The sequence below is a fragment of the Biomphalaria glabrata genome, chromosome 8, assembly GCF_947242115.1.
Source record: "Biomphalaria glabrata chromosome 8, xgBioGlab47.1, whole genome shotgun sequence".
Taxonomy (NCBI): Eukaryota; Metazoa; Mollusca; class Gastropoda; family Planorbidae; genus Biomphalaria; species Biomphalaria glabrata.
Genome location: NC_074718.1, coordinates 26,772,662 through 26,794,235, shown reverse-complemented (window position 1 = coordinate 26,794,235; position 21,574 = coordinate 26,772,662). Strand labels below are relative to the sequence as shown.

Sequence of the window (21,574 nt, the reverse complement as noted above, 5' to 3'; positions counted from 1 at the left end):
AACCCAATTAAAAACATATTTATTTATTATGTGTCTTTTAACAAACATAATTTTATTTACAAACACACCACCGTCTATACAAAATGCAATTCTTCTTTTATTAATTATCATGTGTGTTAGTGATTTCAACTTCATGCGTTGATAATCTAGCTTGGTTTTTGTTATGTGTCTGTGTGTGTTTTGTTTCATTGTTTGAAGTCAATACTGCTCTAAACGTTTGTGCCGTGACTTGTATTCTCGCTGATTTGCACGAGTTAAGTGCCCCTACAGAACAAACTCAAGGTCCATTAAAAAAAACTCCAATGTGTTAACGAACTCAACCATTAAGGTAGTCGTAAATGAGGCGTGCCTGCCAACTATGCTTCTTTCCAAGAGATGAAGTCATTAGTACTGAGTAAACATGGCTGAAGGCTCACCGTGTCTTGGTCAGGCTATTTACGTCTCAGTGACGACCACATACAACGACTGGACTCACATTCGTGATAAAAAAAAGTTAATGTTTGTCTTGTATTACAGTTATATGACACTACTGATGACATGGTATAATAATCAATAAAATACATTTTAATTTTTAGTTACCTCTCTTGAAAATATGGGAGTTAAAAAAACAACAACAAAAAAACTATTGTATTTCATAAATATTGTATTAATTGTGGATAGTCTATATGTTTGTAATTCATTTTAGTGTACATGCATTCATAAGTTCTTCAAGTGGTTCACAGTAAATTGTAACAATTCTGTGAACCAAATGTCCTTGAGCAATTTGACGTTTGAACCAATTGTGTGGTGAACCCATTTCCAATGAACGAATTGTCGTTAAACTAGTTGTCATTGCATCCCTCTGTGTGGGCAGTCATTGCATCCCTCTGTGTGGGCAGTCATTGCATCCCTCTGTGTGGGCAGTCATTGCATCTGTGTGGGCAGTCATTGCATCCCTCTGTGTGGGCAGTCATTGCATCTGTGTGTGCAGTATCTACCATTTGAAATTAACTCTAAAATATTAACGGATATAAGTAGAAAACATCTGCGCATTGAGCACAATAACGGCTGATACTTAACGGCTAATACAGACGCCCTAAAAGCTTTAGTGAGTACTGCTAGACTATTTTAACTCTCTAAGCTTATTATTGGGATGCCCTATTATGCTTAGATCAAGGGCAAGAACTCCTCCTAACATCACGAGCTGCGGTAAGTGCGAGGGCGGGAGGGCTTGGATTAATTACTCAAATATACGTTTGGTTGATGGCACTGCCAATATGAGTTGCTTGAAATTAGAGGAGTAAAAGGAGGGAGAAACAGAAAGCGAGGAGAGAAATTAAAGGAGGGAGAGACAGAAAGAGAGGAGAGACGTAAAGGAGGAAGAGACAGAAAGAGAGGAGAGAAGTAAAAGGAGGGAAAAACAGAAAGAGAGGGGAGAAGTAAAGGAGGGAGAGACAGAAAGAGAGGAGAGAAGTAGAGGAGGGAGATAGAAATTCTAGTCAAGGCATATGCCAAGATGAATTAAGAAACAGATCAAGTGTGGTCCCCCAAATGGCCCAACAGTCCTTTAGTTGGGACCAATAAAATAAGACATTTAGGGGGGCCCTATTACCTTTAACATTTATGTGTATAATGTGTATGCTGAAAGTGCCTACATTTTCTGCACTATTGATTTTGTAAACCAAATTAATTTTCAATAAAAACATGAAAAACAAACTTGCGTGTGGCCCATCGCGACTCAGTCAATACTTATATGAAAGTAGCTTGGGAAGTAGCGGCACCTGTTAACTAGGAAACAGTAGATAGATTCTGTATGCCTGGCTATGGTGGCACCCTAAGACTTTTGTGTTACACAGGTGGCGCCCCTAGACATGTGTGTGGCAAAGGCGGTACCCGAATCCTGACGACTGCTTGCTTTGTTAATGTCAAATAGTAAATACCATCCTCGTAGTGTTAAGATAAGTATCAAAATCAGCAAAATGAATCCAATCTATGGAGAGCATAATGAATCCAATCTATTCAGAATCACTGGCGGATCCAAGGGGGGACGGACGAATATTTGTATAGAAATCACACAATTTGTATACGAATTTATTACATATGTTAATAATATGTACTAATTATTTATATTTCAACCTCTTTTATATTATTTCGCCCCCTCTAGTATGTTGACCGATTTGGTGGGGTCGGGTGGGGATGATGGCATCAATCCCGACCCCCCATAAACTTTCGAGTGGGGAGCGGTTCAATTTATTGTAGAAATCACAGCTTGCCAACAGAATCAATTAAATATCTATATGATTAAAACTTGTTATTGATGTTTTAACCGATCTTTATATTATGTCGTTCCCCTGTTGGCCGATTGGGGAAGGGGGGGGGGCGAATACCTCTACTGCCCTTCCCACCTAAACCCTTTGAGTGGGGGAGGCGGTCCTATTTTTATAAAGAAATCATAGTTTGTGAACAAAATTAAGTGAATATCTATATAATATTAGCTACGTATTGATATGTGAACCCATCTGGCTGTTATATCGCACCAAACTCTAATCTCAAATGTTATCATTAGTAAATATAAAATAAAAAAGGGTTTTAACAGGTGGGAGGGGCGATACATGCAATCGCCTTTCGCCCATTAATATAACCTATACTTTTTCTTTTTGTATTAGAGTTAAGAAATTACAAAATAAAAAAAAATCTGTCTGTAATATAATTAACATATGCTATAAATTAAATTCTAATATTGAGACGCCTCACCTCTATTTTTTAATGCCAAATGCAACCATTAGCAGAAATTTTTAAAAGGAGCGAGGATTAATCGCTTTCACTCTACCGCCCCTCCACTTTCCAGACGACGGAATAGTCAAATATGGCGACAGAGTTTATGTAATTCCACATAAATTTATCATAATTTTGTAAAGAAAGACTTTGCTTTGGAAAATTTTAGAATTCATACGAAATTTTTCAGTATAAGAGTAACGATTGAGATGAGTTCTGAACCCAAATATTCTTTTCCTAGTCGCTTTTTCCAACCGTTAATAAATCTGATATTTTTCTAGTTAAATACATTTAGGACTATAGCCAACAATTTATACTTGAAACCCAAAAAATGCAAAAAAATTTAGAGTAGAAACTAATTGGTCCACTTAATTTCTCCTCCCACTTCCAAAATTTTTTGTTTACAACTTTGAATTTTAGTTGTGTAAGAAAACAAAGTTACAACCATGCATATCGAACAAAATGTATCGTTACAAATGAGCTTTTTTTTTATGCTTATTATTTATAGGATAGTTTTACATTTTGCGGCAATCCTCAAAGCCTTATTCTAAATATGTGGGGTATATTCCAACCGTTTTATTTGCAATGTAGTAAGGTACAATGTATACATTCATATTAGAATATTTTTCAAGTAAAACATTATTCAAAAGGTCCTTTTTTAATAGGATGAATTATGAGCTGTAGATGTAAGGAGAATGCGTTTCTGCAGTGAAAAATGCAAGAAAACGCTTTTGGCGTCGGGGATTCGCCCCGAACCCCACTTGTGAATAATGAACTGTAGATGTCAGAAGAATGCGTTTCTGCAGTGAAAAATGCATGGAAACGTCTTTAGCGTCGGGGCTTAGCCCCGAACTTACTGGGGAGGCCTTCAGCGCTCTCTCAGACCACCAAGCTAGCAAGAGAAAGGCCTCAACATGACTGTTGAGAAACAATGTTTTTTTCCTCATATATATATATATATACATATATATATATATATATATATATATATATATATATATATATATATACATATATACATATATATATATATATATATATATATATATATATATATATATATATATATATATATATATATATATATATATGCTGTACGCACGTCTATGCATAGGGTTCGGGTTTACTGGGTTTACTGGGCGTTAGGGTTAGGGTTTAGAAAAAAATCGCCCGCCCACTCCAAAGTTCTGGATCAGCTAGTGTTCAGAATCAACGAACTGAATCCAAACTATTAAAAATTAACATACTGAATCCAAACTATTAAAAATTAACATACTCAACCCAATCTATTCAGAATCAACATACTGAATCCAATTCTATTGAGTGTCATATGAACTTCACAACATAAAAATAAATGGAAAAATATCAGAAGCATAGTTTCGATATAATTTTTGTTTAAAATCACATATTGATGAATAGATTTTATTTATACAATTTTATTTTATATTTATTATATTTCTTCACATGACCTCAAGTTTTTTTCTTTTTTTTTGTTTATTTCGATTGAATATCCTGCTGATAAATAACATGTAGATTAAAGTCAATGGCCTAGAGATCAGCACCGCATACAGTCCATACATCTTCACCTTCTGGCGAGCTGTGGATGGATATAGACAAGTGTATCGGCAATCATTTCTTTCAAATAAATCAATTTCTATTTTTATTTTATTAGCCCTGTAACTGTTTTCTGTGTCATTTGGTGCGATCAGTTAAAAACATTTGATCTGTGCCATTTAGTGCGATCAGTTAAAATAAATATGTCTTATGTGATCGAATATATTTAAACGATAAATATGACCTGAACCTTTCAGGATGAGCAGTTTACATTACAAATATAATGTGTCCTTCAATGCGATCAGTTCAAGACATGTGGTATGTTTCATTCAATGCGATCAGTTCAAGACATGTGGTATGTTTCATTTAGTGCGATCAGTTCAAGACATGTGGTATGTTTCATTTAGTGCGATCAGTTCAAGACATGTGGTATATTTCATTCAATGCGATCAATAAAAATAATAAATATTTTTGTGTCATTTGGTGCGTACTTTTTTTCAAGAAAAAAAAATCCCATTAAGCGTATTAATTTTTTTAAACATTACATTTGTCTAGTTTTTTTTTTTTTTGTTTCTGTTTGAACTGGGCAGAGCTACCAGTGTATCTCAGGAGTTTGATCCCTTGGATTGATGTGTTGTAGTGAGCCAGGAGCCAGCACACAGGAGGAAGTGATTTATCTGATCTAAGATTCCAGAGAATTAATCCAAAGACCTCGGGTCTAGTGTCGACCTATTTTTCCGGTGCGTGGTGTATTTATATGCAAATGTGTTTCTATTAACGGTTGATGAAATGAATCAAGTCAATGCATTTGGGAAAAGGGGGGGGGGGGGAGAATTTCCATTCATTACATTTTACTAGAGAGACCGTCAATGCATTTTTTTGAATATCGTACTCCCTTCTGTTTCAACCCTAACCCTCTTGATGTCGAGAATAATTAAATGCAGTTATAAAATATTTAGACTAAGACCAGAGAAGGTAAATTGTAAATTGTAGACCTATGATATAATTGAGTACCAGATTACAAAAAAATAAATAAAACTAGATCAAGGAGTTTCACACTAAATGTATAGTATTATCTCCTCTTTGTTTAGTTTTCAATTTTGAAGATCCGAATGTCATTCTTTAAGCCATGAAATACAGTAATATAGAAAAACATTTTAAAAATATATTTTTGAAAAAGGCAATACCTCCACTATTAAACATTAAATGTAATACAATAATTTTAAAAAATAATTTAAAACGTTTTGGTACAATTCGGGTTTGGAACCCGTCACAATGTTAGCTAGTAGAACTCACACATTTTCTGATTTGGTCAAAGAGGAAGGCATACTTGTGCTGTTATTTATTGGTATTTTCATTATAAGGATATCTAGTTCTAACACTAGAACTAAAGTTTTGTTTTAGAACTCTTAGGATCTAGTCTTAACAATACGGCTGACTACGCCATCTTGGCTCTAGACCTAGATATAGTCTCAGCAAAATTTTACATTTATTTATTCTTTACTTTGAAAATTTATAATATTTAAACTAGAGTTTTCCCCGTGTGGCCAATCAGCTAGTAATTCTTTTCTCCGCGATATACATCAACTGGGAATTTTCTAGAGCCGTTTTTAAGATCAGCACCCAGGTTCCTGCATGAAGAAGTGATGAATAGAGATATTGTAAAAAGAAGAGAAGGTAACATGGAAAAATGTGGGGGAGATGTCAAGGTACCTATAGAAACAACGTAAGATAATAATAGGCCGTTAGATTGCAAAGAGTACACAGTTCAAAATGCAGTGCTAGAAAGGGAAATACAAATTACTATGAATGTAATATAAAATAGCTTTCCAACACTTCGTATATTCTGTACAACAAAAACACCGAAAGAGCGAGCTATTAATGGCTGGAAATCTCTACATAATGGACTAAACGAGCACCTTTTTTTTGTATTTGTTTCTAGCATGGACTTCTGTAGTTGAAACTGAAGGACACGTATGTGTATACATCACATCAGCTTGAAAGAAATGTCATGAGACGAGATCTGAAGGGAGGTCAAAAAGATGGCTACTGATTCATTTTTGTGTCGGCTGATCGTGGCTTGTGAATCGTGACATTGACCAAATAAATTATTTGAACGTTGAAATAAACAAACAAGAATTTCATCCTAGATTTCTGTTATTGGAATTTCTTTACTCAAATGAACAGTGGAGTTACACTTCTTTGCTGTTCAGTGGAGTCCCCTTACTTTAGTCTTCACCTCTCATTATTGGAGTAATCTTATAATATGTGGACGTGTGGCCCAGAGACTACAACAGCATTATGCTTCATCTGATAAGTACCATTTACATTCTAGAGATGAGCGTAGCTCGATTCAGGCTGTGATTCGTGTTTGTTTTTTTTTTAATCCTCACACGCAAAAGGTTGAAAGAGATGAACCATTTTTTATGTAATGTAAATTTTTTTTTTCTATGAGAACCAAAAAGACAATTCAGTAAAGGAATATAAAACTGTAAGACAACGACAAAACATTTTTCAAATCTCTTTTCAGTATTTATGTAACTTTTCTGTTTTAATTACTTTCCCTGCTAGTTCTTTAGTTCTGTTGGTCTCTGCCTGGATAAAATGTAAAATAGGTTTCGACGCTGAATTTATTTCAATTACTGATAGAAGAAAATGTTCACAGTTTTGCCATAAACTTACGATTACATTTCTATAGACTAAAACCATGCAATGATACTTCTCTGTATTTTTTTGGACACATAAAGTATAAAATATATTTAGTTGACATAAATTATTCTAAGACTATATGTGTTTCTAGATACATTTTAAACTGTTATCCCAATGGCCAAGTAGCGTTACGTTTCTCGGGCGATGTAAATGTTAGTACTGGCAAGACTGGCTACACTTACATTCCTGGAAGTTCATCATTGTAAAAACTCTATTAGGATTTGAACTCATTACTCTCACACTGCGACTAAGAGTTGAGCCAGGGAAAAAAAAGAGAGATAGCCAGACAGAATAGTTTAATTAACTTGTTGATTTGGTAACTTTCCTGGTGAGAACTAAATCTTTATTCCATTTAATTTGTTCGTCTGTTTAAAATTAAAATGAAAACTTCTTTTTATTCCAATTTATTTCAGCTGGCATGTTAGTTAATTTGTGCGCGTGTACTATTTTTCTATCCTAAATCGCCTATGTAATGAGGTTGCCTCAGGTGGTTTTGAAGATGGTTGTATAGGTGGTTGGACCGTAGGCGAGCAACTCCAAGCTCTTGTTCAGTCTTTTGACGACAGGAACACCGTAACATCAACAAAGAATTAATAGCGCACTCTACAATGCGACTCAACGTATTCATATTGTTAATAAATAATTTATTGAACTATTGACAAGGTGCTTCATGAAGATCATCAGATCAATCCAAAACAAAAACTTGTTAATTACATATTCTAACTCAGACTACCTATCTCCGATAGGAAAAACTTTCCTAGTCTAAACAAATCATATCACACACTCTACTTCAAACCCTAGCAACTCTCGACTAACTCTCTCAGAGAAGTATCTCCAACCTTTTATGAAAACATTTCATTTTATTTAAAATCAGATAATTTTATTATTACTAACCAATTGAATTTCAGTTGAACTACAAGTGTCCACCTCAGCAGTACTACCGTAACAATAATGGCATAGAAGCAAATGCGAACAATATGCTCATAATGAATGACAGATAATAAAAATAAAACATCTAATTATATATAGCATTAACAGTACCACAAAGAAACAAATTGAATTTCAAAAAGAAAAGTCAATAACTCTGCCCTGATGTCTTCAGATTAAGTCCTTGTTTTTAGAAAGGGTGAAATGTAAATGATAGTTTAAAGGACAAAGGTCAAGGAGAAGGTCCTGACAGAATTGACTGTCAATTGGTCCGGCTGATCGATTTCAATTTTCCTTAAGTCTTGACCAAGTACATGTTGAGTCTGTTGAATGTAGAGGCAAACAGGATTAAGAGCAATGGCGGATCCGAGAAGATGGAAGGGTCGATCAGTACCGATTTGAATATCAATACTACCTACCCCCCTCCTTCCTAAGCATTAACCAAAACAAAACCAGATGCGACTTTTAAGACGCTGTTTAAAATAAGAATCACTTTCCACAGCACAAAGCAAAAGTAGTGATAGAATATTTCTGTAATTGTTTACCAATTCTCGTAATAATGGTAAACAAAAATGAACAAGAAGCTTTTAAATCCATTTTTTTAATTTTCAGTATGTAATTATTACTAGATCTGGGCAAACTATCACGTGATTTGTTCAAGATCTCAAGAAAATTTAAATACAGAAATCTAATGTTGTAATGGTTCAAATTATATATATATATATATATATATATATATATATATATATATATATATATATATATATATATATATATATATATATGTGTGTGTGCTTTGCTCTTGTGTTGCTTAACTTGGCTCTCTAGGGTTTTCACTTATACGAACAAATATTGCTTGATTCTTAAATTCTTCAATACTCAATTACAATTACTTAATACTTGCTTAGTTACTCAAATAAGAACAGTTACCACTAGATACACATCAACTCCAACTCTAGATCTCCAAGAATATAACAATGATATTTTAATATCCAATATAGCTCAAATAATGCACAATAAATATTACTTAAACAAACACCTGTCCAGGAAGCGACTATCCAACCTTCCTGGACCGGAAGCAAGACCTTACTGACTTAACACACTCTCTCGCACATTCAACGAAGGCTAAATCATTCAGTCCATAACACGTGCAACACTTCGCATTCACAACAAGGGGATATAACAATCATACAAAAATATTAAAGTAACATTCTCGTCATACCTCTCCATGACAAATGTAAATAATAATGACTCACATTATAATCGTTATATTACCCTTTGGCTCTTGTTTACAATTCGACACTAACATTAGGCAAACACTAACATTAGGCAAACACTAACATTAGGCGAACACTAACATTAGGCAAACACTAACATTAGGCAAACTGTTTACACATGGAGATAAGAAATAACAGTTGGTGTTACAAGAAAAATAAGATGCGTGTGTGTGTGAGAGAGAAATAGAGAGAGTGAGTGTGTGTGTGTGTGTGTAATGTGGGTTCTTGGAACAAGTCTCTGTGGAAAAATATTTTTAAAATATGATACGATACGATACGATTTGCGTGTAGAATAAGCATATACTTCTTTCATATAACATCTCTCTAAATGAACTTTACTATAATTGCACTCATTTTGATAAAAGGAGGTGGTTGAGGTGGATGAAGTGGATACTCTAAGGACACCACAGTTCCTCTTAACTATTTGCACGTTTAGAAGTAAAAGACTAATTAATTAATCTGCAATTCATCTCAGTCTCTAAGTCAAGATCTAGAGTTAGATCTAAGTCTATATCTAAGTCTAGATCTAGATATATATTCTTGATATAGAATCTGCTATATCTAGACTAGAACTCGTATTATAAATATAGACCTATGTAGATCCTGCCTCTATTTATTGTGATTTAGATTGTTGTCAAGTGTATAACCTAAAACTTACAATTGAAACGAAGTTCGTATTAAAATTATTTTTAAAAATAACATTTGAAACAGTATTTTATTCCATAAGCTAGTTAATAAATGGAAAATCTATTTTATAATGAACCATTGATACTTTTTCAATCGTGAGCCTAGATGCATTTTTTTTTTAACCAATGCGCGAATCTATGAATGAAGCTTGATTTATTAATGACTAGACATATGTTACCCGCGACCCGCGGGCTTTTATTTGCGCATTACTGTTGATATAGTCACTGAGAGTGTTTTGTAAACAATTAAACGAAATAATAATGTAATAAGTAAAGCGAATGTGTCAATGTAAAAATAGTGTGAATGAAGCTATCAAATCAAAATAGCTAATAGGCTTAATTAAATCCATTTTTTTTTTCAAATTAAAACATTTGCTTGAAGGCCTACATATATTTGATTAAAATTTGAGATGAATATACTAAATTTTGTATGTTCATGTGTATAAAGTATAAAGTAGATCTTGAGGTAGACGTAGATCTAAATCTACACTAATTTAGAGTTCTGTGCTGCGCATGCGTGAACTTTTTTTCATGAATGAATATAGGCCTATCTCAACACGGCTACGCAGCTTTAGCGAACAGCGAACGAATGTATTAGAAATGCTTTAGAAAAACAAATTTGAATGTTAATTTGATTAAAATATCAAATGAATGGACAATAATTAGTATGTTTATGTGTTAAAGCATAAAACTATCTTTGCGAAAAGAAGTTTTATCATCTTAGAGTTCAGTAAGAGTTTTAGACCTAGGCCTAGGAATAGACTCAGACCTCAGAAGAGAGATGTGTTAATGTGTAACCATTTGGTAATGTCTAATGAAAGAATGTTCGCCAGGAAATCTGTAGATATCAGGAACTAATTTATGTAAAAAATGCTTTTGGATAATCTAGTGGATTGGATTTAGATGTATGTTAAACGTAGCTAATGATCCTTTCACGTTATTTCTGTTTCGCTACGAAAATAAAATTAGTTTTGAGAAAATGGGTTTACCCGAAGGAAGTCGATACATTCTTATCTATTAAAAACGAAAAGAGCGATAGCCATAGACATATATGGGAAAGGACCAATGGCGAACGCTTTTGTGCCAGTTTTTAGTTTAGAATTTTTAACTCCGCAATGGTTAAACTTATTTAAAAAATGAAAACATCTGCGGACTCCTCAGCTATTGGGCGATAAAACTAAATTTGAATCTTTTTTCCATATCAGCTATTAAATTTATAATTCAAGTCAACTTGCGGTAGGGGTCGGACCTAATCAGCGAACGCAATTTTCGCGGGAGTCATAATGAGCGAAAGGCCGTAAAAAATAGCGAAATAGCATGTTAAAATATAGGAAATTATGCTTCAATTAGTTCTATCATCTAACTTCTTCCATGAAGCATTATAACTATTGTCCTCCTTGTGACATTAGGCCTAAATTTGTTTTCACTTTTCTCGTGCTCCACATCTCCTTTCTCTGCTTGGAACTGATGTCTATATAGCCTACGAAACTTGTGATCAAATATTTTTCTTTTAGAGAAAGAAAGAAACTACAAAATTCTATTTCGCCTCCTCCCTATAGGCTAGTCCACGTCATTTTACTCTCCATTTCATTAACTCTCGTTACTGTGACTATTTTTTTAAGAACACATGTTCAGTGCACTTTATTTAATCAACATCAACTCGACCTTTCCCCCCCCCACACACACACACACACGCGCGCGCTGATTGACCCAAAGGCAGATCCCGAATGCGATGGATTGATGATGTATGGGAGGTAGATCTACAACTTGGGTTTCGGACATGGAGACGAAAGGCTCAGGAGAGATCTTGTAATTTTATACATGTATATTATATGGAAATTCTTATATTTATTACTAAATATATAGTTAGCGTTTTTTCCGCTCCTGAAATCGAATATTTTCTCCTGGAAAACTCTTGGAAATCTTCTGAAATCCTAATCTCAGAATGGTGGGGGAACCCAGTGAAAATGAATGCTGATCTTCTTTTAAACATCTATATACATATTAATATCATTAATTAGTAACAAGAGGTTAACCAGCCAGTTTAAAAAAAAAAAAAGGAGGACGGCAAAACAGAGTCCCCCCCCCCTCCCCCCGTATAAACCGTATAGGCCTAAGCGCTGTTAAGATCAAATGATGCTTCGTTTCACCCTCACTGGCATAGAGGAAAGTAACTGCCTGCATATGACTGTTGGAGAGAGAGGTGCGAGTCAAACATTTTAGACGGAAAGAAAATGCGGGAAAATATGCTGGTCGCAACTGGGCGTAGACATGTGAAACATGTAGGCTACTGCACTCATCCTTAATCTTCGAAATCGAAGACATTGGTTTAAGGTTAAAAATAGGCCTATTATTTTAATATTTCAGTTTACAAACAATAACAATAGATAAGACAAAAAGAAAAACAGATTAAATCAGTAACTAAATTATTATTAATGGCTTTTTAAGCTTATAATAGGGGTTTCGCTGAATAGGTTTTCAGTTAAAAGGTCATTTTGAGCGAACACCCCATAATATTTTTTTTTCAACGGAATGAATAGCCTTAGCTATTCTAGCTAACTATTTCCTCATCTATTTAGAAGCATAATAGGCGATTTTTTTTCGGCCGATGTCCATTGGTGCTTTAAAATCGCCTTAAGTTCGGACCTATTCTCGTTTATCCGGAAACGTTTTGAGAATGAAATTTCCATGCCTGTCAACTTTGACCTTCAGCTATGCTTTATTTTATGAGGGAAAACGAAAGTGAATAGGTGGAAAATGTAGAAAAATGGAGTCTTTGTAATACCATTTTATTAGTTCAGCAGTTACTTTTGAAATAAATAAGAATGGATAAAAATTACGGGGAGGTGTTCGCTTTATATGCCATTTCGCTGATGGGCCTTTCCTATATATATAGACTGGACGATAAAGTAAAAATTATTATGGGAAACATTTGGGAAAAGATAAGTTTGTATGAGTTATACAGCAATTATGAGCAGTGTAAAATTAAAAGTATTTATAGTTTGTTTGTTTTTTCAGCCATAACCTATATAATTGATAGAACCCCTACTGTATTATTATATCTATAATCGTGCCTACCAAATCTATTAAATTTACATAATTAAAATAATTATAAATAGTTTTAAATACTAGATTTAGATCTAGTCTATATAAATACTATAGTAAAAAAATACTAGTTACTACTATACTATAAACTATAATTGTAATCTGTATAGTCTAGTCTATAGACACTATAGTCTATAGTTAGTATATAAAATAAATTAAATAAATAGTCTAGGACTAGATTGTCACTAGATCTATAATCTATACTTATATTAGATCTAGTCTATAGTCTGCATGCATAGATGATAGACTGACTAGTTTAATCATGGAACTATACTAATGGAACACCAGCTTCGAGTTTTTTACAAAGACAAAGAGAGTCGAAGTGCCGTCGCGCATCTTTTTCGCGCACCATACCATTTTGAAAAATCGACGAGGATGCCAAAGAAGAAATTTACTCCGAGAGCCACTTGGATTGACCTTCATTGAGAGTAAAACTTCCCCACACTATATTTTATTAGATCTGTAAAAACGTTATCCATTTTCTGACTATCTGATAAAATAGATACAATTTCCCTGAATAAGAGATCGTCACAAAAGTTGTTTTTTTCTATCACCCTATAAAATGCCACTTATTTTCCAAAAAATAGAATCTAAATTCCGAAAATACAATCTTTCAGTGTTTCTGTGTTTGGTTTATTTACACTAAATCTGGATGAAGACCTGTCTACCGTTCCGCCAAATGCGTATTTGTTACGATATACTAAATTGCACGAAATAAAAATAGGAGGCTTATACAGTTTTGACACTCCAAGCTAAGCATTTCTAATCGTTTTTTTTTATTATCGAAAGGACTAGGCTATAGTCATACACGTCTCGTGGGAAACAAAGAAAAAGTTAATCTTGATAATATTGTAGCCTAAATAAAATTAAAAAAAAATAAAAAAAAAAAAAACCAACTATAGCCTAATCTAAAATGAAATAGATCTAGAGCTAGATTTTCTTGGACGAATGATATAAAATAAGTATAAATAATAAGTCATATGAATCTGATAGATCTAAAACAAATACTGATAGTCATTCATTAATTAATTATTAGAATTACTTGACTACCAACTGGGTATTTTTATTGCCAAAATACAATGTATTTTATGTGCATTTATTAAAAACAACAACCAAAAATTAAGCGTTTGACGCAACTAGATCTAATATTAGTAATATATAGATTCTACTTCTAGATCCAGAAAGCTACTTCTCTAATTCAGTTATCTAGTTTAATTCTAGTTAGATCTAGATGTCTAGACCAGTAGATCTAAATCTAGCCAGGGTTTTTGTCATGGAATAGATTTATAAAACTTCAGCCACCTACTGATCACGATATGACAGATAGGCCTACTCTCTCTACTACTAGACTCTAGATCTAGTACAAGTAGATCACTACATTTGACTAGATGATTACTAGATCTAGATCACAGTAAAATTCAATGTGTACTTCCGACTTCAGCTCAACAAACAAGTCTACTCCAAAGTATAGATCTACTAGTAAAGTCACAAAGTGTAAAGGATCATTATATATTCACATAAAAAAAATTATAGGCCTAAAATGAATCGAATAATCAGTCACTAATTTGACTAATCAGTAATCTAAATTGTTGTTTTTTTTTTAAATGGCAAGTGTTATTGATGACTTCTGACTTGTAAACCAGTTGCAGAGATTCTAGTTTTTATTTTGATGACATGTTACTATATATCAATGATATTTAGATAAACCTAGTGGAACAGACAGAAGGACCATTTAATATAAGGCAAAGAAGTAAGATGTTTATAATCCATCAAACTATGATCAAACTCACAGAGGACTTGTGTCATTTGTGATGGCATTTCATGCATTTACAGAAGCTACAAACTATTCTACAAAAATGATAGGCTTGTCTTTGATTCCGAAGACTTATGAGGAATGCTATGTTTCCAGTGGCTACTCAGCCCCAGCTGTGACCTACATATTATGCCACACTGAGCACAGGCATAACCATTGTCCACCTGTGGTAGAATCAGTTGTTTTTTTTCTTTTTGCCGTCTACCCTCGGCAATTAATTTTCATTGGTGTATACCACACCTTTGTAAGTGACCTCCAGCTGTCTCGCTCTGAAGCTGTATGCAACCAGGTGCTCTCTTATTCTATATCAGTTAAAGCAAGTTGGCGCCTAAGCTTGTCTTTAAAGCATTTCTGTGGTACCTCTTTATGTGCATATGACATGTTAGGCAAATAGGTTTTGCCTATCGGAAGGCCATTTCGGAATATATAGGTGTTTAAAATGAAACTCCAAACATCTGGACTTCCAGTAACCAAGAAAATAAGCTTAGGATTCAAAGAGACGACACTGGCATTTCAGCTAAGACAATCAGTAAAATTAATAGCAATTAATTGCAGTCCACCAAACAAGATAAAAAGAAACAAGTGTGGCTTCAATAGCATTGATGATATTTAGTTTACTTTTATCTCATTTACTAGTATTACTATTTCATTGACTAAGGTTTTTTATTGTCAAATATGCATAAGTGCATGTACTAGTTCCTGCAATTTGATGAAAAATAATAATTAAATTGTGTGTAGTCTATATACAAATGTTTATAAGAGATGACAGCTTAGCTTAATTTACTTAATTTCAAAACTATGATTTTGTGTTCTGACTCTACTCTAAATAAATTATATTTTATTTTAAGAATGCAAAGTTGGAAATTCTGTTCTGATGAAAAAAAATTATTAAAATAAAGTAGATGTTTATGGTTTCTTTGTATTTATTTTTAAATTATTTATTCATTAAAAATTAATTGTTCATTAACATTTACTTGAAGTAAAGATCAAAAACACAAATTCAATTCATGCAGATCACAGCCCATCACTTAAATGTATTTACTGTCAATTCTACACACTATTCATTTCAAAATGTTGCTTTAAATTGTTACATGACACAATCAAAGTACTGGTACCTCACATTGATGTAGGCCTAAAGCACCTGAAATAATGACACATTTTCATTCAATAACTTGTACTGTCATTTATTATCAGACGTGTTAAAACTAATGACCTGTATCATCATCATTGGCCTCCTTCAGTCGTAGAAATAGAAAGACTAAGGTTTCATCTCAGAGCACACTTCCTCATGTGGCTGTGGAGCCCTATTTCGGAGAAACACTCCCATCCACAGATAGCACAGGTTAAGGTGGTTTTTGCTTCGGTTGGTAGAGGAGCTGGCCGTTTTTCGGATTGTACGTTTTTCTTCCTGAGCTGAGACCTATGTACTTTCACTGTCCATAGCTTTCTTGGTCACTGTCTCTCCATCTGTTGCGGTCTAAAGCTATGTCTTCCCAATTGTCAGTATTGATGTTCACTGATTTGAGGTCACGTTTTTTTACATGTATGTATTGGAAGTGGGGGCGACCAGTTTTTCTTGTGTCAGTAGTGTGTTAAAACTAATGACCTGTGTATATAATTTATTAAGCAGGAGCATCAACAAATCTTGAACAATAATTGTCTACAGAAAAACTTTATTCTTATCCAAACAATATACATTTACAATGTATTTAAGCAAGTTAATTTATATTTATACAAATCTATATGGCCTAAAGATTATAGCGTATTTTGATGTGTGAATACCAAGTTACATTATTACATGAAAATAGTGTACTCATTTTTTAAATATTCTGGGTAATAAAAATAAAAAACTAATGATACAATAAAATTGAAGCATTAGTCAAAAAAAGAAAAATTTCACTCAAGATCTATGTGAACTCTGCTTGAAAATTAATTAATTAATTAATTTTGAAATTAATTAAAAAAAAAAATTATGGTTCTTTAGTCAATGGAATGATAGCAGCAATTATTTAACAATTTCATGATTATCCATTCATTTCAATATATTTATAACTGAAAAATAATTCATAAGGTTTAGATACAACCATTTGAAATAATGATTATAATTTTTTTCTTAATTTGCTTTTATATAAACAAGATTTCCTCTGTCAAGAAACTTATGAGGGAACAACATGCATGTTCTTCTCAGTAAGTTTTGCAAAGGGAATTAAAAATATTTAATTGATGTTGCTTTTTTTTTTTGCCAACTTTTAAAACCTTTGCACCAGGTTTTAGTTTTAAGGAGAATGCACCATATTTTATATGTTTACTTTTGTTAGATTCTTATTTTAATTTTAAAAAAGTAAAATTTCCCTTACCACTCATCCACTGCACTCCCTCTTGTTTTAATAGGGCTCAGATTAATAGTTTTCAAGTACAATATCAAACAGATTTAAAGAAATACTAAATCCAAACCTGTTGGCTGAATGACAGGATATACATAAATATGTATACAGCTTACAGTATAATATATATCTTAAATTAAAATTGGTCCAAGACTTTTATTTTGCAACATGATGGGATTTTCCTTTCTGGTGGTGCTATGCAGGAGTCCAAGAATCTCATCTTTTCTCATAACAGAAAGTTATCTAGTTATAAAAATAAATAAAAGGATTTAAAAAAAAATAAAAATATGTGTGACATATGTGTTGACCATGCTAAACGTATATATGTTATTAATTATAGTTATATAATTTTGCCATTCTAAAAATAGTCTGTACCTAAAAGGAGCTACTGTGTTAATGTGTAGACATGGCCCTGACCTTAATAGTTATGAATTATTACTATAGGTGAAGGCAGATGTTCAGTTAATTTGATGCACATTGAACTAATCTAAAAGCAACTATAACATATATTATGATTTACATTTTCATGGAAAACTAGTTTTTCAAAAATACAAGTACTTCAGCTTATGAGAAAAGTACATGGGAAAAATTGCAGTACCTTACCTTTAAGAGGTGCAACCAATCATTGACTTTTCAGGAATGCATGCCTTTTTCTTGCATTTCCAAACATAACTGTAATTATACAATTAGGCATATTGGTTAATTTCTTTTGAAAACATTACAATTAAAAAATAATATTATTAAATTGAAAACGTTGTATCAAACATACAAATTATCAGACAATTTTGCCTAATTTCATCTAACAGTTTATTGTAAAGGAATGGCCTGCACAATTTTAAAATAGCCAAGGTATATTAGGCATTCATGAAAAATGAACGTGCTTAAGAGTGTTATAAATAAAAAAAAAAAAAAAAACTTAGAGAAAAATGTTAAATTCCATCCCAGATATTTGGATGTTGCTTGACCATGAAAATCACACAATTCATAAAACATCTATTAGATAACTAAAATAAAAATTGTATAGTAGTACTTACATTAAATATTGAATGGATGCCCAGAGAGTAGAAATAGTATAAGTATGATCCTTGAGCCATTCTGGTACATCATCAGAACTGGTTGCCATGGTTCTACTTGTTAATAACTGAAACATTACAAACATTTTTTTTTATTTATAATTTATCACAGACTAGAATAGAAATGTTGCCAGGAAAAATACCAATGGTTAGAATACACCTGATGCTACTTTTGTAGCCTTATTACTGGTTAAAATGCACCCAAAACTTCATTAATTAAATCTGATAAGAAACATATATGTATCACACAAGTCCAAGTTTATCAGAGTGTCAGCAAATAATTAACTAGATATGTGAGTTTTATATTAAAGTACTGAATTTCAGGGGATAGATCCAACTTGACACCACATCATTTATTATTTCATGAACTCATGGGTATGGCATGGAATGGAAACTAATATATATGGGGTGTAGGCAAGGCATGGATTATAAATTGTCTTGTATAGATTAGATTGGGTAAAACTGCCAATCGAAGGTAACTTTTACTGATAGATCTGGATCAATTATAAATTTATGGGACCTAGGCCTGCATAAATTTTATCTTTTATTTATATATTTTATGTACATATATAACTAGTCTAGAATCTATAATTATATCTTAATAATAATTTTTGTAGATAGATGTCATATAATATCTAACATATTAAGTATAGATGAGTAGATTTAGAATTTTAGCTAGTGGAATATTTTTATATCCTAATCTGAACTGGATCTATATATCTAGAATTTAGATCAGTAGATTTAGTATTTTAGGTAGTAAAAACTTTTATACTCTAAATCTAAACTGGATCTAGATCTAATTATTCTAGAAGCTTAGATCTAGAAGACTAGTTGTCAAGATTTGACTACACTATGGCTAATGCACTAGCTTAGTAGGCCTACTAGATAGATCAAGAGACAGAGTACTAATAGACTCGTCTTGCCTCGTTGGGCCTCTCAAATCAGCTATAGACTTTAGAGACAATTTAGGAAGGTGAATATCGATCCAATTCAAAGATCTACAATCTACATGTTAGAGTCTAGCTAGAGATGCTAGATCTAGTCTAGAAGGCTTATCAATAAAAAATAAAATCAATCATTTCTAAAGTTCGTAAAATTATATGTAGATCTAATCTATCTATTTATAATATAATAAAAATCTATGTCTACTTTTTAAATATTTAAAATGATATGGCTGGTGATATTAATTATTTTAATTGAGACATTGACATATTGTCACATACAAAGTAACAAAATAATTAGATCTTATACTAACTCATAGACTCATACCATATTGTATTAAACCTTCGAGTTTACGTTCCACTACCTTGACTTGACTATATTGACTAAATAAAGGGCACTATGATTATAGATGTAGATTATTATCTATGATGATGATGTTTATCAACTGGTAGATCTATAAGTAGTATCGTCACTTTAAGTATAATCAGTATATAACCACTGCATTCATTTCATTCACTGTCTGTATCAATAATCGTGTGAATGACTGAATGTGATGTGAAAGTGAAGTCTAGATTTAGAATAATTTAGATGGAATTGATAGATTATAGATCTACTATTAAAAAGAATTAACTATGACTATACTAACTATAGTGTCTATACTATAGTATAGCCAGTATGACTCGTATGAGTATACTCATATACTGTAAAAGTGTATAATAGTAAGTATAGCTATAGACAGACTAGATCATAGATGATCGATAGATCTAGAATCTAGACTAGTAGAGACAGTAGAGTCACTAGATTTGACTAGTGACTATCATTAGTATCATCACTATGTCTAGCTAGATCTATAAATATTCATATTGACAATTATTGATCTCATGTGTATGGTCTAGATCTAGATAAAATAGAGTGGATCTCATGACTGTCTATATTAGATCTATTGATTTTTTTTAAAACGTTAAATAAATCTAGACCTTAGTCTTTAACTTTAGTCTAGGCCTAGGTGTTGTAGATCTATATTATTCTAGATATTATACAAGAGATCTAGATCAATATAAGTTCGGTTTTTTAAAAATTCGCATTCGAAATTTTAAATACCCAGATTTAAGTATTTATATACCCATATTGGTAGGTCCGAGTTAATCATTTATTAGATCTATTAAAGCATGTCTATATAAAAGATTATTATTTTAAAAATATATTATTATATAAAAGATATAGTTATGAATATTTACTTTAAAAAATTAAAGAAAATGAATTTTTCACTTTTGCCAATTAACACTCTGGCTAGCAAAAAGGATGACTCCTCAATACTGTGAAAAGACGATAACTGCATGAGTTGGTTTGGAATTGTATTTTGTAAGACTAATTTTCAAAACATATCCTTCATGAGAGAGAACGAAAAAAGGTTGTCAAAAAAAAAAAGCTGGCTGGACTACGCAAATAATGGACCAGCCTCTCTCTCTTGATATCTTGTTAAGAACATTGGTGACCGGGAAAAGTGGATGGTTTGGTAGCGCGGGACAGATGATAAAAATGACATGTACATAAAAAAAAATCCAGATTTTGTGTAAAATACCCAAATGAGGAAGTACTGGAAACACCTATTTTAATGAAGTGGCCTTAAAAAAAAATCTTTTGTGACGATCCATTATTCAGGGAAATTGTATCTATTTTATCAGATAGTCAGAAAATGGATAACGTTTTTACAGATCTAATAAAATATAGTGTGGGGAAGTTTTACTCTCAATGAAGGTCAATCCAAGTGGCTCTCGGAGTAAATTTCTTCTTTGGCATCCTCATCGATTTTTCAAATTGGTATGGTGCGCGAAAAAAGATGCGCGACGGCACTCTGATCATAAAATCTCGAAGCTGGTGTTCCATTAGTATAGTTCCATGGTTTAATAGTTAGTAGTAAAAAGTATGAAAAGTATTAGACCTAGTTATTACAAATATTAGTCATATTTGTTAGATTTAGAGATCTATCAATATTAAATTAGTGACAGGGGTCACAGTCACAGTCACAGTTATTCTGACTTACTGAAAGTTAATGTGTATAATATTCAATTTTTTTTCAACCTTTAGAATTTATCCTTGGCCTATCGTACTACGAACATTAGAGCACGTTCAGCTCATTTTCTTTGACTTTTTTTTACTAAAAACTAATTCTAACAATTTGAATCGATAAGACGACCGCCATACATTAATAAAGAAGCCATGTCAACAAACATAGATCCACATCACAAACCTATATATATTTGCCTATGTCTATGATTAAGAAACAAAGGCAAAATACTGGGAATATGGCAGTTTTGTACTTTTCAAAACTAAAGATCATAATTATATA

The 21,574-nt window shown here is 32.5% G+C and overlaps 1 protein-coding gene and 1 long non-coding RNA gene across 5 annotated transcripts in view; one reads left to right on the top strand and one right to left on the bottom strand.

Annotated features, from left to right (window-relative positions):
* LOC106059000 (cholecystokinin receptor type A-like) overlaps nt 1-21,574 on the top strand; it is a 209,728-nt gene that overhangs the window by 140,961 nt on the left and 47,193 nt on the right. The gene's annotated exons all lie outside the window — the stretch shown is intronic.
* LOC129927659 (uncharacterized) lies at nt 16,482-20,006 on the bottom strand. 2 transcript variants are annotated; one of them, XR_008779299.1, is made up of 4 exons: nt 19,552-20,006; nt 18,244-18,350; nt 17,808-17,881; nt 16,482-17,452 (listed from the first exon to the last, which is right to left on the bottom strand). It is a non-coding gene; the product is annotated as an uncharacterized LOC129927659 (long non-coding RNA). The 2 variants fall into 2 exon arrangements; XR_008779298.1 differs by having other exon boundaries at nt 17,813-17,881; nt 19,552-19,845.